At 42.1% G+C, this 18,123-nt stretch overlaps 1 protein-coding gene across 1 annotated transcript in view; it reads right to left on the reverse strand.

Annotated features, from left to right (window-relative positions):
- The window catches only part of nrcama (neuronal cell adhesion molecule a), a 39,017-nt gene extending 26,449 nt beyond the window's left edge, over window positions 1-12,568 (reverse strand). The window contains exon 1 of the mRNA XM_010772723.1: window positions 12,528-12,568. The gene's annotated coding sequence lies outside the window, so the exon portion shown is untranslated. The remainder of the gene's footprint in view (window positions 1-12,527) is intronic.
- Window positions 12,569-18,123: the final 5,555 nt, after the last annotated feature.

The raw sequence follows: 18,123 nt of genomic DNA on the forward strand, positions 1-18,123 counted from the left end.
TAATGGAGCAGCAGGGATCCCCTACAGACGGCTGAATGCGGGGGGATAATGATGAGAATGGCTCCGTACTCAGGAAGGTGGTGATGAGAAAACGGATACGGTTGGAAGAGTTTATTTTTCTGAGGCGGACTGGTGCTCCGGCTGCAGCTCAAGATGTCACTGCATGGTTTTCACGCCCAGTATGTGAATACTGGAATACTGGAATATGTGCGCCCATTGCTTTGTGACATTAAGCATCTATGGGGGAGTAGGAGGTCGCTTGGAAGGACCTAATGTAAAATATATTGTGATGTGACGGTCTTTCATTTACTTGAAAACTGTTTGGAAAGTCACAACCGTGTTGGATTAGAATATGAAGTTCTCACTCTGCAAAATAGTAATTTTTAAACAAAAGCTTACATAACGTTTGACTGTCTTTAATTGCTGTGCTTCCATGAGGTTTCACAGCGAAGCACTGATATGAATTATATCCATGATGTATGAGCTTGGATGTTCAGTGGCTTTTACTAATGCCTCTCACAGGCCTCGTATCTGCAGCTACAGGATCACAATGGAAATTCCAAAGGCCGGCTTCAACGTGCTTTTCCCATAATCTTCTCATTAGCTTTTATAATTGGGGCACCGTATGCAAATAATTGGTGTGGTTTACATATGAATTGGGGTCCTGCTGTTCAGGGAGACCCCACAGCTCAAAAACACGCCGCAGCCCTTTCATCCGCACTGTACAATGGCTGACAATAAAGTGAGGATCTTTACACTGTCAGTATGTCTTTCTCGTTTCCGTCTAGCTGGATGTCTCTGCGACATCCAAATCACTTTATTTGTTATTCCTAAAAATAAGCTTGCACCTTTCATGTGTTAAAGGGCACTCCAGTGTTTTTAAAACAGGATTATAAACTAAATGTTGTTTTTGACTGGAGGCAACAAATATTCAAATTATATATCGCATACAAACTTTTTGGAGTTAAAGAAGTGGGCTTTTTGCAGGAAAAATCAATCAGGGTTGCATGATGGGAAGTGTAGCCTCTGGTGTATTTAAGCTTGACATTTGTAAGGAAGTAAGAGTCTGATTTTATTTCAGCTTTTTCTGTATTTATTTTTGCCGCACTGTCTGTAAACTGACTTGATGGGAAGGCAATATGTAATCTCTAAAGCAGACCTTCAAAGATATGTTGTTTACAAAACTTCTCCCCCAGCTATCACTCTGCCACAACTCCTAAGGCTAATGGGCATCTGCTACTAATGCAACGCGTCCGGCAACTTGTTTGTTCTTCCTCCTTTTACAGAGCACCGCACATTGGCATTCAATAAGCTTCCTCCGTGTAGACGCCAAAAACACTCCGAGATTCGCTCTCTGTCCCCTCTGCCCAAATGCTAATCACTGCCGGCGCCGGCACTTCTGAGAAGGCGCTCCTCTTTAGCATGCAGATGGAAGCAGCACCACTAGATGGGACGGCAGTGTGAAGGAGGAAATCCCTGCGTGTTCACCCTGAATGAAACTGAAAGGTGGTTCGCTTTCATCTTATCGCTGCAGACCAGCTAAATATGACATGTAGTCGGTGAGGCACGTCCTCACATTATACCCACACTGCCTTTGAGAGCCTTCTTGAATTGGATTGGTGTATGAGGCCCTATCCATCTCCTTAGGATAATTGCTGCTGGCAAATTGGAGGTCTTTTAATCTTTTCGCAGCCTCACAATGCAGCAAAAGCTATAAATGATTAGCTAATAAAGTAGTAATGGCAGCATGAGGCAAAAGCTAAGTCCTCAACGTGCCTGTTTGACACCGGACTTCTACAGTATCATTACTGGAGAATTAAATGACTGGAGGCACTTTTTAAAAGCGTTCATTAAAATAAGATCAGAATGGGATGCAGCAAAGTCTGTGGATCTGAACTTGACCTTTGTTTGATAGCTGATCCCTGCACTGTAATTACTCCTTAAAAAAGGATATTTTTGTATCCCAGAGTAGTCCGGTTCATGTTATGTTGTATGTGAATTCATACTCCCTTACTCCCATTTGCATTCGCCTTGTTTGTGAGTGTTCACAGAGTCTATGGGTCAGCGTGGGACGTCAGACATTCGAGCTTAAGTACACTTGTCCTGCCACATGAGTGTGTTATGGGTGAAGCCATTCATATGCTGAGCAGAAGTTCATTATCATGAGCAAATGCAGGAGAGTGGGAGGAATGCAATGCAGACTGGTTTCCTGAATAGCTAAAAGGACTCTCAAAATCCTCGGCATACAACGTCACAAAACACACTTAAGCTACAGAAACATAACAGCTTTGCGAAAGTAATCAACATAATACCAATCTGTTTAGGGGAAGACAAGCAAATCCTTTGAGACAGTGGACAAAAGCACTGGTGCATATGTGGAAAGAGAGACAAATGTTATTATAGTTATACAATCCATAAGCTACAGAAGGAAAATATGTTTTAGCTAAATATAGAGACACTTTATACAGCTTTTAGCAGAGCCACTCAAAATCGCACTTGAAAAGGGCACTCTGTATCCATGGCAATCACCTCTTGTTCTCAGATCTCCCTACCGACAAAGAGATGTCAACCCTCTCATCAAACACAGACATATAGAGACGGAAACAAGGACAAAGGGGCCCAGAACCCATTTGTCATCTCATAAGTAACCTTGGAGAGAAACTGTACGCTTGGCATCTGCTCTGTCCCCCAAAACGTCTCAACCTCCACTGAGCTCAACAAAAGAGGTATGATTAGAATCTCAGTTTGCCACCATGTCCGCACCGGATGGCTTACTCCACAAGTGAAGGGTCTCTCACGATGGGGCCAATATGTGGAGTTTACTTTGAGCTTAGGGGTGCAACAAAAAGAGTGTGTGAGACAGAAACTGGAGGAAATGTTCACCTCAGAGAAGACACACAAAAACTGGCAGGTGTGATGTTTTGCAGCCAAATGAACTGCGGTGGGCTTTGAAATGTCAGCTGAGGAAACACAGAGAAACAGTGTCCAGGTGTGATTGCTCAGAGTCAACAGTTAATGCAACCAGTCCTTTCTAGAAAAGCCCTACTGTATAATAAACACTCCTCTGCTGGAATTTGAATTGTGCTGATACAGTACATGCAGGCAGGCTGGCTGGCAGGCAGCGATGAGTCATTTAAAGCCGTCCAAGCTTTGTCTGGTACCGTTCAGTCTAGCAAAATCTGCCAAACATCAGACAACAAAGCATGAACACTGACTGTGGGCTGGAACAATCCCTTAGCCGCTGCACTTTACCAGAACATGTAATTTGCCAGTGAGAAGTAGCAGGTGGACGGAGGAAGGGAGGGCTGATATTATCGAGTACGATCTACTCTTCCCTGAGGTCATGTCTGGGACTCATGATAAGACTAAACATCATACTGGAATTCATCCACAGTGTGAAAAGGGACTCAGAGGCTTTTCAAGTAAGAGAGATAAAAAGGGGGGAAAACAGAGTTATTGGAAAGTAAGAATGTAAGAATACATTGACATCTAAAATGGGCTGACACAAGAGTCTTCAGCCATGCAAGCAGCACTGAGATGCTGTTCTTTCAATTAAATGCTAATATCAATATGCTAACATGCTAAAGTTTAGCAGGTATAATGCCAAAACCATGTGAAGCATCTTCACTCAAAAACAAAGCATGTGAATCTCATAATGGTGCTACAGAAAGATAAGTAAATCAGTTGATCAGTGAATCTTTAGGATTTATTGTTAGGGATTTAAGTTAAAGCCAACAACGCCATGACCAGTTGTCTGGGGACCATGAAAGCCTGCAATTTTATGGCGATCTATGTAATAGTTATTTGGTCAGTTTGTACCAAAGCCTTTGACTCACTTAAAAATGACAAACCTAGAGACCATAGCTTGTCAAAAAAATATCAAAATATGCTTGCAAATTATACCCACAGCATCAGATTAAAATGGCAGTGTGCTGTGCAGGGATAATCTGTTACCAGAACCACTCATTTGCTGGGATAAAGTAGTGGTGAGAAAATCCCCGGCAGGTGGACAGAGGCAGCGAGGTCTAGTGTTATTGAGTGGCACCTCCACATTCACAGACTGCAACAATAGGCCCCTCCTCCTCCTCCTCCTCCGCAAGCCCCTTCCACTCCACCCCACCTGTGTCTGTGAAAGGTCAGCGCAGAGGAGGGTCTTCGCCCCCCTAGCTAAACCCACAGCTCCCACTCCACAACAAGCCCCAACACTGAATCCCAGTGCCAGGAAACTCAATCAAAGAGGGGCTTCAGAGGGCTCCAGACCTCTCAAAACCCTCCATTGTCTCCGGAAGGCTTCCCCACACCGAGAACGCTCTATATGTAACACTGTAAGAGGAGTTGCTCATTACCGCCCGTCCCCGGTCCCACTTTGTCTCTTTTGTGCAGCTGACAGAAGAATCCAGTTGCCCAGCTGGGCCAATAAAGTGAGTGCAGTTAAGAAGAAGTTAGAAAAAGTTAGAGAAAGGATTCATTTGCAGCACAGGATGAAGACAAGACACATGTGTTACTTAGTGCAACGTATTTAGACGTGAAAGAGACATGCAAGATATATCTCCGTCACCTGTGGTGTCACTGGAAGACAGTTCTTTAATGGGACATTTTTAAAAATTGCCATTCATCCCACGAGGTAGCGAGTATTGACTGATAGACACACCACACCACAATGTGTGTGAATGTCAGAGCAATCCATTATCACATAAAGGAAGCACTATGTAGTTGCCCCCCCCCCCCTCTTTCTCAGCCCCTCCTCAGCTCCATTCAGATACGGCAGGTGAATACAAATCATTTCCCCTTCGCTGCTTTCTAAAAGGACTCACCATCCAATTTCAGACATAGAGGACACAAACAATAGTCCTTTCAAATTGTGAGAAAATCAAATCAAGGCCTTTTTTTTAATGAAAGAAACAACCAGGAGTTAACCCTTCCAAAATGCTACACAAGTTATCATGAAATTATAAAAGGATATGGGTGTTTTCCACACAATCAAAGTATAAAAGCTTGAAATATGACAGCAACTAATCATTATTTTGTTTATTAACCATCACAACTTTTTATTCTACACCAGACTGACCACTAGAAGCTCCACACGTGGCGACCTATCAGTCCCATTCAGGAAGAGTACTTTTGGTCAGTCATCATTCTCGGTCATAACAATACAAAACTGGAATTCTCTACCCACTCAAATCAAAGACATACATACACATACCACCTTCACAGCTCACTTGAAAACATGGTTCACTGAGAACTACACCTGCACACACTAGTCTGTGTTGAGTATGGCGTGAGTGTTACATGTTGTGTTACATGTTGTGTTACATGTTGTGATCATGGATGTTGCCCCTCGTTTCTGTTATGTGATTGTGATGTGACATGTACTGTATGTAGTAACGTGTGTTGTTTATTGTTCTCTTTCATACCTGTATCTACTTGTCTTTCCTCCTTTTTATTTTATTTTATATATTTTCTTATAACTAATGCTGTTGATATATTGTAATTTTAAGGGTGTCTATTACCATGTGGCCAGGGACAACAGCTGGAAATTAGCCATGTCGGCTAAAGCTGCACCATTTACTGTTTTTGTGACAGTTCATCGATGGGGACTGTCCACGACACTATAAATAAATAAACTAAAAAAAAACTAAACTAAATAGCTGTGGCACACCATTGCTGAAATGTAAGATCCTGTATGTTAGTGCAACTGGAAAAGCAGACTTGTAAAGAAGAGACACTTTGGAGCAAGAATCAAAAATGATTGATAAGTCAATTGTATTTTAACAAAAAGATTGATTAACCGACTAACCATTTTAGCAATAAAGTGCTGAAACACCTGTTGTTTTCAAATACCTTGTTGTGTTGGTGATTTTGATTGATAAATGTCATCAAATCATTTTCAATTCAAAGTCCATAAATGCACTGATTGATGAATGGGCTTAAAGGGACCATCACTTGTGTATTCATTATATTCATGCAAAATCAGGCACATGGAATTTCCCCAACCTGTTAATGCATAAGAACTAAAAAGACAGAATTGAATCCACATGAGACCGCAAAATAACACAAGCAGAAATGCGACTTAATGCGAAAAATGTGTGCCAGCTTCACTGATCCAAACACTCTCTCGAAGCCAAGTCTGAATGAGCTTTGATTACATTGGCATGAGCTATGGCCACTCTATTTCACCAGTCAGGTTTTCATATGCTAAAACTCAACAAACAACTCAGGGAAATAAAACCATCCATCAAAAGCAATGAATAAACTCCTGTGACTGAATTTGAACCGAAGAAAGCCGCTGTGTATTTTTTATTTTTAAATCTCCCACATCCATAGTCTTTTGATTGAAGTTGAACCAATTAAGCCCCGAGGCTGACAAACTTTGGATATATTACAAAAAATGAAATAACAGGGGGTAAGATAACATCTCTCTTAAGCGAATAGAAGTATTTTTGTGTAAGGAAGTAATTGGATGACCCCATTTTATGCGAGTCACAGTTTTCTTGTGAATTAAAGAGAGATTTTTGAAGATTAAAGAAAACAACGGAAAAGCCTCTGGTGGTGACGGACTCATGGCGCTTCACCAAGGCTTAGTGTGAACATGTTTCTTTGTGTCTCATGGGTCTGGATGACTGAAATGTTGGCTAATGAGTATTAATGATACTAATGAAGGACTTGGCTTTACCATAAAGGAAGTCTCTTATGTGCTCTCTTTGCAAGTTAAGTCAAAATGTAATGTGAACACTCACCAGAGACTCGAAACTGAAAAAAATAAAAAATAAAGTTTCCTTGTTGTTACAGCTCAGAGATTTTCCCTCTTACATCCATCATGTGGAGAGTTTGAGTATGTTTCGAGTGGGCTGGCCCATAGGGTGTAGCAGTTCAGATAAACAGTGCTCAATCCCTACAGATTGTCTGGCAGAAATAATGGCCCTGCCAAGAACTGCACCATCAGCCATCATTTGTCAAATTGTGAATCCGGAGGAAACCTTGCTCCCGTTTAACACTAACAGTCCACCCGGCTTCCGCTAACAGCCTCTGTCCTGTGTCTGTGTTTGACAGGAGGAGACCGCTCGCTAATGCAGGAGAAGTATAGGCTGAGTGTTTGATAATGGCTGGGCGAGGCTGTAGTTAAGGTTTTTCTGACTGACTGCGTTTATCGCTCAGTGCATGTATAGAAAAAAGGTTGTCAGTCTGAGGTTGAGCAGCACGGCTGGGAAGTGTGCAACTCGCCTCCAGGGAAGGAGACCAGAGGTGTTTCTGTGCGTTTCTGCCCTCAGGGTCCAACATGACAGGAGAATTATTTCCTGCCATCACCGATAACAGACACAGTATTTCTGCTGGAACCACTTCACACTCAGCCTTCATCACAGGACAAATTAAATGCACTCTATGGTCAGCTAAATATAGAATAAACATTGAACCCTGCATTTATACATATTTATGAGCAGGGCTGGATATCGTTAGAATGGGTTCTATACTAATGCTAATATTTACAGATTCTTTTTTCATGGGGTAGTTAAAGTGCTTTTTAAAGGATAGAGAAAATAACAATCTGGGTCACTGTGATAAAAGTATACAGGTTTAATGCAAGTGTTTTTTTTAAATGCATATTAACTGGATATAGGAAGTAACATTTTTTCTCTAATCATATCCATATGTAGAGGTATGAAAAACAACGCCAAAGATGCATAATTGAAGTCATTACAATACTTCATATTTCAAAATACAACAAATCTACAAACAGAGAAAAAGATAGGTGGATAGAGATTTGATTTCATTGAACAAGACTGAGAGATCCAACAAGTGTAGCTTGTTATTTCATTGCGCTTTAATGTTTCATATTTATCTCATTCCTTTACTCTGGCTCTCTTTATCTCAGCAGGTAAACAGAGAGATTTCTCATTAGAATTGGCTGAGACGCAGGTGAGCGAGGGGTTACATCTAAATTCAGCCATTTGTATTCCAGCACGCAGCACCCGGAGAGCAGGCTGTTTATATTGATGAGCAGATAGACTTGGCCTAGGAGCAGGACCCACGCCTAACAGCCACATAAATCATGTGGTTTCTTAGAGGCCCCCTCCGAACAGATAGATCCCCGCAGCTTACGATGGTGTGAGGACAATCGTCTCTGTCCAGAAGCCATGTCGATGCTTGGACCACACCACAGTGTGAAGAAGGATTCAGAGGCACATCAAGAAAAAACGATGAAAGAAAAATACTGTTAATCATGAGGCAGAAATTCGTAGAGATAAAAAATTGGGCACGGATAATTAAAGCGCTCTAGAATAAAAATGTAGGGCAAATAAAACCTGGGCTCCATTTCCTCTACTGCTATCGCTCTGTCAATACAAGGAACAAAAAACGAGAAGACTACTAGCTATACCTTTGTACTTTAGAAAAGAAATGTCCATCCTCTCAGGCCAGTCAAGTATTCTGTCTGAACATCCTTTTTTCCTTTAGCTCAGGTGAGAAATCCACTTCCTTTGATCTGTTAAAGGAATAATTCAAAAAAAGGCTTTCTTCTGAGTTTGTTCACAAAGAGCCATGAAAAGGACCACTTCATATCTTGTGTTCATAAGAGATGTACTATAGGTTTCTTTAAAATCAGTCATTTACACTAAAAAAAGCATAAATAAATGACTACTCGAAAGAAGAACTCCAGGTCAACTAACACAAAAACCACAGATAAGAAAGAGATACACGTGGCTCTTTTCCACTGCAGCACGTAGCACTAGGGGTAGTTCCGGCTCAGGGCCAACAACCGGGCTGAATATGCTAAACTAGTGACGTAAACACTCTCGACTGCTGAATGGTCAGAGAGAATCGCTGGCAAGGGGGCTACAACTACAACAACATGAACATATTTTACCGTGATTTAATTGTAATACACGTTTCAAAACGATGCCGGTCTGCAGACAAGAAGGCAGGCGAAAAACTCACAACAACGGCCTATACAGACATAAATAAACCAGCGACTGTATTCACCATGACACAGACAGTCTGTGGTTTGTACTTGTTTAACTTTTGTCTCGTTTCTGAACAGATATGAGGAGCTGTGAGCTCTGAATGCTAACAGCTAACAGCTAACGGCTGATGTTTTGGTTTTGTGGTTCGCATTGAAGATGCCGATCGCCCCGCCTACACTGCGTTACTATAGTTACTACCCCAGTTCCTAAACTATAATGCAGCATAAAGTGAGCCTGGCCTACCAAGGCCTAACCATACCGTACTAAGCCGTGCTAGGTCCTGCAGTGGAAAAGCGTCATTACTGGCTCTTTTTAGAGAAAGTTAGATAAGAAGATTAAGACCACTCGTGTTTGTATGTCGTTAAATATGGAGCTTATGGACCACAGAGGAATGAACATAGAGGAGTGGGCATAGATGCATTCAGCAGTGTGAATAAGGAACATGAGAGGCTGGATCAGATAATTGCACACAGAGGGCAGTGAAGGCAGAACGAGGCCTGGAGGAAGGTTGAGCAGGTGAGAGAAGGTGAACAGAGTTGGGGAAATAAAAAATAAAGATGGTGATGCAGAGCCATAGATAGACCGATGTCTCCTCCGACTCTGCAGGCTGTCTGCGGAGCAGTTTGTGAGTCATTGTGCATGTAGCCGACTTTCTCAACAGCGCTGGAAGATGGAGAAGCGGAGCAGAATCCCCTCAGGAGGGGCCTCACCACCCTCTTTCACATCACTCAGCCTCATTCTCTCCCTCACTGTCTTTGTATCCATCTATTCATCCGTTTCTGTATTCATGTCCTTCTTTCTGACACTTTAGCCGTGTCTCCGTGCACCTCCCTGCCTTTGCTTCTCATAGAGACGCCGACAAACTCACACATTCATTCAATCACATCTACACACACACACACAGTGGCATGCGCAGACAGCAGTGTTGACACAGAGAACCGTCAGAGAATTGTCAAGCTCGTATCAAAGCGATACCTTAGAAATATCTCGATGCGTTCGTCTGAAACGAGGCCTGCTGGGAGCCGCCCAGAGGCCCTCTGCGCACATTTGAATCCCTTTACTCATCTGCGACTTGTCTGATCTCAGCACTGCTGCTGCTTTATAACCTTGTGCGGAGACGATGGAGCTTCACTAACAACACAACACTGTTTATGTACGCTGCCTTTACGGGTAGGACTGCATTTGTAAGAGAGAGACCTTCGGGCTCCGACTGCTAACTAAGTTATTCAAAACTAACAACATGCTACAGGCTTGTACTGTAGAGTTCAGTCAGGGGGTATTAAGATAGACGTACCTTAATTTGAAGGTGTTTCCATCTACATCAAATGAACTGTGTAGAAGTTACACGTGATCTTCTTATATTCGGGGAAAAACATAGTTGGACAATTAAAAAAGGGGGCAATCTAGTCTTGTACTTTACAACATTGTACTCACCTAATATAGTTAAAGAAGAGTCAGAAAGGGTAAGAAACAGGAGAAGTCAGATGATCATAAAGGTATGAACAAGGTTAGCCAAGGTCAAAAAGTACTCATGACAGCCAGAACTGTCTCTGTGGTAATGTTGGCGTGATCCTCAATTACATTACACTCTACGTTAATTCTTTAAAATCATCATTTTTTTAAATGGTTGTTGTTGCAGAAAATGCTGGATGCCACAACCCACAATAGAGTATTGGCAGTGTTGCTGCTGCAGGCCTTCACTGCAGCCATCTGCACTTATTGCTGGTTTCAGGGGCTTTAGTCTGGTATTGAACAAGTAAAACGCATGACAAGTTGGCCTGAGGTCTGGTGGACAATCTAGAGTTTGGCCATAAAACTCTCTGGTTGCCTCCTCTGTGTCTGGAGGGTTGTTGTCCTACAACAATGTGGGCTTAGCACCATCCAATTTCATACCACAGATTGATCAAATAGTTATGTTTTGATTTCATATCAAATGTGTCGGAGTATAGTGAAATGGAAAATTAGAATGAAAAAACTGCACTGTTTATGAAAAGACTGTGTTATCTACTGATTTAAAAGACAAGCTTATGTGGAGTTAACTCAATTGTAGCAATTTCCAAAGAGGCTAAGCTATCGTCTGTCTGATCCCCAATCTTTTTCTTGGCACTAAAACAGACAAACACAAACAATAACACCCCACTCCCTGACGGCCATGTGAGAGAAAACGGTGAAAGACAGCACTATGGAGGTAAACAGAAACCTCAGCGGCCTTCTATTGAAGGGCATGGGACCCGAATGCAGCTGCTCACAAAAGGCGCTTCACGGCTCACTGTGTTTCAAACCGAAAATATGGTCTGCAGCTCCTAAGTGTGGCCCTGTGTGACTCGTTCATTGAGAAAAGTGGACTCAGTCTCTCTGGCCTGCAGCACACATTCACAACAACATTACTGCCACAGCGGGATGACAAGAGGGAAACGGAAAGAATGAGAGATTCAGAGGCAAACAGACTGACAGACAGGCAGAGGCAAAGATTGAAATAGGCACATAAATGGATAAACACAGAGAGAGATAGTGAGCCCACCCCGCAATCCCCAAAATAAAACAAGCATAGCAGCAGCAGCAGAGGGAGATGAGCTCCGAGCCGTCAGAGTCCCTCAGCTCTGCACTCGGCTGTGCGTGACTCCCTTCCCGCGCGACACAGTGGTGTGGGGCGGTGGATTCGAGGTGGGATCCTTCCTTCACGCTCCACTGGGTGGTGGACACACATCACACCGTGTCACCTCCAATCACAGAGCATTAGATCAACTCCTCGCTGAATCCCAAACACACTTTCAGCACCGCAGAATGATGTGATGAGCCCAAAGGTTTCTGACTAAAAACAAGTCAATCCTCCGGGCTCTAAAGCACGCAGAGACCCCGTGCTTATGGGACGCTACTTTAGCTGCTAATTGTGGAACTGCCATTAGAGAACTTTTCTCTACCTCTGTGTGCTCCATTATTACACATAATGTGTCAATAAGAGAGAGGCACTGAGCAATATATAGCCTCTAAGTGCTATTTTGTGATCTCTAAGTATCGACGCCCACTGTCACAGCAGTGGGCGAGGATGAGAGGGTGTGTTACCTTGACAACCATATGCATCAAACAGACAGTCGGACATTAGAAACACAAGAGATTTTAATTCCCTGCCAATCCTCGCGGCCAAAATGGAGGCCAAAAACAAAAAAGAGCCTTTCCCAGTGGACAAATGCCAGTGGAGCTAGCGGTGACCTTTGCCTTACAGCTAGAGCAGAGGAGCAGGCTTCACACAGCAGAGACAGAAAGGGAGCGTAGCGGTGGAAGTTGTTACGGACGTTAGAGGTCTACAGAGAGTGTTGATATTAATACATTCACGCTCTGGCAGCAGCATGGAGATATTTGGACTGGAGACACTTGCCAGGCATGGCAAATAGACTGACATTTGTGTGTGTTCACATCCTACTGGAGGGGAAAGGCCTTTGAGAAGAACAAGAACGTTTGATTCTGAGAGGCAGGAAGCTCACACTGTTTTGGAAAATGATGATGTTGGTGGAGATGATGGGATGAGAACAGAAATGGATTCAAAGCCTGAAGGAAAAGTTTCCAACTTACCAGAGAAACTCAAATATCCTCTCTCCTCCTCAGCCCTGGCTCGTCCCCTGCTGCTTCTTCTTCTTCTTCTTCTGTGGTTTTCTTCAATCTGGATAAACAAAAATGACAGAGAAATATATATTTTAGTGCTTAAAATTCAGATTTCACAGCTCCCCCTTCATGGAAACAACCTGAGTCTTTTAACTAACCAGAAAGGAAAATAAAATCCGTCTTAACACGTTTCTGGGGAGGACATCTGTAGTATGCATATTTTCCAACACCCAGTACATCATTTGACTTCACAATGTGCCGACTACTCCACGTTTGATTTTATTATTATCTGCTAAAATCCTTTTTTTATATTGGAAGTCTCCTGCCCTGTCACAGTCACGCCACAGATTACACAGCAGGATGTTCTGACATGAAATCTCTCCTGCTTATCAAACGCTTGGTCTTCTGAAAAGAACAATTTCTTTTTTAATGCATAATCATCCTTGAGTGTGTTGACTGTGCGAAAATTCACTTAAATCACTTCGTACCGGGAGATGTTTTGATAGGGAAGAGAAAGTAAACATTCAGGCTGTGCAAACCAACGTTAACATGGATGTGTGGTCCAAACTGATAGACACAAATGCCTGTTGCTGAGAAATGAAGAGGCACACCTCCTCCCGTTGCCTCATCGCCCTGATCTCCTTCTATCTATTCTTCTATTTTCTCTCCTTCTTCTCCTATTATCTTACGTCGGCCACACTCCTGTCCTCTTCCCTCTCACCAAATGTGCTTCTCTGTCTTCTCCTCGCCTCAATAGCATCTTGATTTTCTTTTTGTCTCCTCACCCCCCATGTATTATCTCTTGCCTTCTAACTTACCATAACTAATCTGCTTTTCGTCTTTAATGTCTTTTTCTCAATTCTTCCCCTTCTTATATCTTAAGAGTTTGGTTCCTTACATTCAGAACAGGAGTCAAAACCAAATCCTCTCCTTAAATCTCCTCCAGTCTTTCAGTCCAGAGTTTGTAAGCCCTAAGATGAAGACCTCCCATGCAGAAAGGTATTTTAAACGATCTTCTTGACATAAGGTAAAAACGTAAGGATTTTCTTTACAATAATCCATAAAACATGCTGTTGAAACAAAGTGATAAAGTGTGATTTACACGACAACTTACTATGATAACGGAAATTCGGATTGGTCAAAGGTCATTAGAGGTTAAATACTTTTTCCCTTTTATTCTCGTCTCTGGTTTTGTCCTCACATAGGGTCACACGCCAGGTAAGGCTCAGATATCCCCTCTTAACCTTTCCATTCTCGCCCTACCTTCCCATTATGTCCTTCCTGCCTTCATATCTTGCCTGATTCTCTCTTCTCCTTATTCACTGTCACAGAAAATACAGACAAATACGTGAATCGATGGGCAAAATGATTGAAGAAGCCAATCCAATTTACTTCTAGCAAAGGCTTATCGACTTCAGTCTGCTGCTCCGAATAAGAGTGTGGAAGCCCCACTGAGAGACGCCGCCGTTTCCACTCGGTTAAATACAAACACTGCTTTCTGCACCGCTACGCAGATACAATTGCGGACTACGGGTTTATATGAAGTCTGTTTCACACAAATAACAGATGTGGTTTCTCTTGTTGTTTTCTCTTAAGATGCCACAACACGGAATTCAATTCAGTAAGCTTGTCTAAAAACATTTGAGTTTACTTCTTTCATGCTATTCTCCAAAAAAACACTTTTCCAGTTCCAGCTTTCTTACAGTTCAAGGATTCAGAGAGCCGTAGCCCCGACAGTCAATAATATAATACTTCTTACAGAATCTGATAATAGAAATCCTGGTCTTTCCACAGCCCTGAATTTGACCCAGATTTTGGAAAACACTGACACGTGTTATTTACTCACAGCATAACACTGTATTGTTGCTGACACCTGTGCTGACACCATACCTGTGCACATAACTACAGTTCAGCTATCATCTCTTTCAGCTCAGGATCATTTCTGCTCCCCGTGCATTTACTAGACAGCAGAGAAACGTCTCACGACAGCCAAAAGCTATGAATAAAACCCAACAACAAAATGACCTTTCCACATCCGGTTTGAATGAGCTGAAGGCTGATCCCATCAAAAGCGAACTCCCCCTATGACATGGAGCCAGACATCCAGCCTTCCCACCTCTGAGACCCCACAGAGTCCAGCTCAGTCCAGCTCAGCTGCCATGGTGATATGAAGAGGGTCGGAGAAGCGAGACTGAAAATAGCCTGAGCTCGGATGCCGACAGTGGGCAACAAGCAGGACTACAAAACATGTCACAGCAAGAGAGGCACGGCGCCCTCAATGCCTCGGGGAGCACTCTCGTGTCACAAGTGCTGTCAAACAAAACAGACTGCTAAGTCCTTTATGAATATAGATAACACAAAATAAATTATAAGGAGAATAGACAAGAGGTATCAGAGAAAATGTGTCTCATTTATCCTTATAAGAAAGCTCCTCCAAGCCATGTTTTGACATTACAATGGATCAATTTAATAAATTCCTATTGATAACATAGGGATAAATCCCAACCCTACACTTCCTCTCAGGTCTACTGAGTGTTTTTGTCTTAGTGGCTTCACTTCACTGTTTTTGGTTTTTACAGCCTACTTCACTGTTTCAGTGCACTCTCACACCACAAACAGTCGTTACCAGCAGCAATAAGGGCGGGCTTTCCAGCAAAAGGTCAGATGGATCCACTGAACACTACCTTCCCACCAACAGTAGTAGCACACAAAGATAGACACACATATTTACTTTAGGAGTGAGAGAATATCAAGATATATATAGCTTATATTCATTAAAGGGCCAGGAACAGGACCCTAAATGACTGCAAGTTATGTAAATAAGCAAATATTTGGTAACATGTTAGACATATTAACTTAAAAGGAGATCATCTATCAGTGCTGTGTTTACAGCCTGTTGCGCTGCCCCCATGTGGATGCGATACAATTGAAACATAAATAGCTCATTCTGGGGTTAACTACCACAATATTTTCAAAGAAATACAACTCTATGAATATAAATACTATATTAATATTTAGTATATAGTAATGAGGATGTGCTGAGTTGACACATAGCTGAATTAATGTTGTTGATTTCATTCAACTACAGCATTCACTTTACTGTAAGGCTGCCTATAAGACTTGGTAAATGCAAATGATAACTTCCCTCCAATGACATGATTTATGTTTTCATTAGTCACATCACACAAAATATGACTGTCCAGCAAAGTGAGATAATCTTAAGGTTGGATAAGAATTGCTAACAGCTGATAAGGTAACAGTGGTGAAGTGTCACACATTTCTCTAATGAGATTCTGTGTGTGTGTGTGTGTGTGTGTGTGTGTGTGTGTGTGTGTGTGTGTGTGTGTGTGTGTGTGTGTGTGTGTGTGTGTGTGTGTGTGTGTGGCACATGTAGACAGGGAAAAGGAAGCTCAGCACTGGCATAGCAGCCTGTGGGTTTAATTGTAGTCTTCCCTAATGAGAGGAAGAGCGTGCGTGCATGCATACGATACGGCTCTCCCCATGAAGCATCATTACAGCCAAAGAGGGGAGAAATAATTAGAGCTGGAACAAACACTCTCCCCATATGATGAATTTACATTTCGGCTCGCAGAGATGTGCGCTTATGCCATTACAATAAAGACATGATTCAACAGATGAAAGATGATCTGATGATATGCAAGTGCAGAAAAAGTTCACGATACCCTTGAAAATGTAAATAGGACTGCTGATTGTTAGAGAAAGCCAGCTCTTATAGAAGACTCAGGGGAAAGACTGTTATAATGAATATGTATACCACCCTTCAAGAAAAATCCTCACATCTGCACCAATGTGTCATAGGCTGCAATTAGAGGTCGAAACCAACCATGTTTGCTGTTTTATTAAACATTTTGGTTATCATCTAGCGCTGCAACTGACAATTGTATACCTTCTTGATTCATCTACCAACACTTTTCTTAATGATTCTAGTCATTGTGAAATGTAGAATGTCCAAAAATAGTGATACATGTCCATAACACTTTCTCTAGCTCCCTAACACCCTTGAAATATCTCCTCTTAACCAACAGACATAACAAATCATATATATTAGAGGTACTTTTCCATACAACCAACAAAAGCAGCAAAATATGAAAATTGAGAAGCTTAAACTAGGGAATGGTTTGCACAATAATATCATATTAGCTGCTGATTACATTTTTCTTATTTCAGTTTTTTCAAATTGTTTGTCCATTGTCAGCAGTGAAGAACTCCATATTGTATTTTAAATGAAAAAAGAAATAACATCAGCGAATCCTCATCTTTAGGAGGCTTCTTCCATTCAATATTTAACATTTTCCTGATTTTCATTTTACCTAAATCAAATATCACCTGCAGATCAAGAGCGTCACAAGCTGCACTTTCTACACAACAGGTTACATCAGGTTACTATACGGTATATAACATCTATCAACAATAGAGAGAATACATCACCTTTATCTGAATCTACATTAAGCATTAATCCCTTCAGTGTGAGAGTTGAGCTGTCATAATCCCAGTGGCTGTACTCCTCGATGTGTCTGCTGGGACTGAGTGACAGTAAGAGAGACGAGCCGATTCCCTCACAAAATCACCCCCCACCCCCTACAACACACCCACAACCCCTCCCCCCCTCCTCCCACGTCCCTCCCCTGACCCTCCCTCCCCTCTCACAGTGGGATTAAAACAACCTTTTGTCTCTCTACAATAGAGGTTAAACATTTCCTGGTATCACATGAACGAGCTATCAAAATCAACAAAATTACCGGGTGGGTTTTTAAAACACATTTGTTCAGACGCGTTAAATATTCAACAAGTTATTTGTTTTGTATCAGACATCAGGATGAGGAGATGAGAGCATAACATCCTGCGGTATGAATTTGGCACAGCATTAAAGCACCATTGACAGTGTAATTGCATGTTCAATCAAATGGTACCGGTGTACACTGGAATAACTGTCAGCTGCGTAGATTGTGCTCGAGTCAATGCAGCGTTACTGGATGTTCAATAGAGGGTGGAGGTGGTGGTAAACCAGCAGAGCTATGTTTATAAAAGAAAAAGCCTCAAGGCACATCCTAAGGACTTCCTTTCCCATACAGCGAGAGAGAAAGTGCTCACCTACACTCAACAGATGTCCCCATGCAATCTAATCTAGTTGACTCGGCGAGGGGAAGCTTATTTATTGCCGACTCCTCACCGGTATTATTGCCACCCTTGTTTAAAGAATAGATGTGAAAAAGGTCTTTTGACGTGCGTTAGCTATGGTTGCAGAGGGCAACAATGGTGGGAGCTATCCCTTTGAGAGAGTCACTATTCTCCCAGCCCGGCCCTAAATAATGCTCCTCTCATTACAAAAGCACACAAAATGTAACATTAGCCGGCTCAAAGCGCACTGCCATCGAGGTTAAAAAACATTTTTAAAACACTTATTTACCCAGTCAGTAACTGTAAATAAAGTAAATGTATTCATGTATTGTACTTGAGTACAATTCTGGGGTATTTGACTTTAGTATTTTCCATTTTGTGTTGCATTACACCGTTTCTACTTTCAGTGGGAGATCATGTATTTGTT

This window comes from Notothenia coriiceps, unplaced genomic scaffold, assembly GCF_000735185.1.
Source record: "Notothenia coriiceps isolate Sejong01 unplaced genomic scaffold, NC01 NC01_scaffold00011600, whole genome shotgun sequence".
Classification (NCBI taxonomy): domain Eukaryota; kingdom Metazoa; phylum Chordata; class Actinopteri; order Perciformes; family Nototheniidae; genus Notothenia; species Notothenia coriiceps.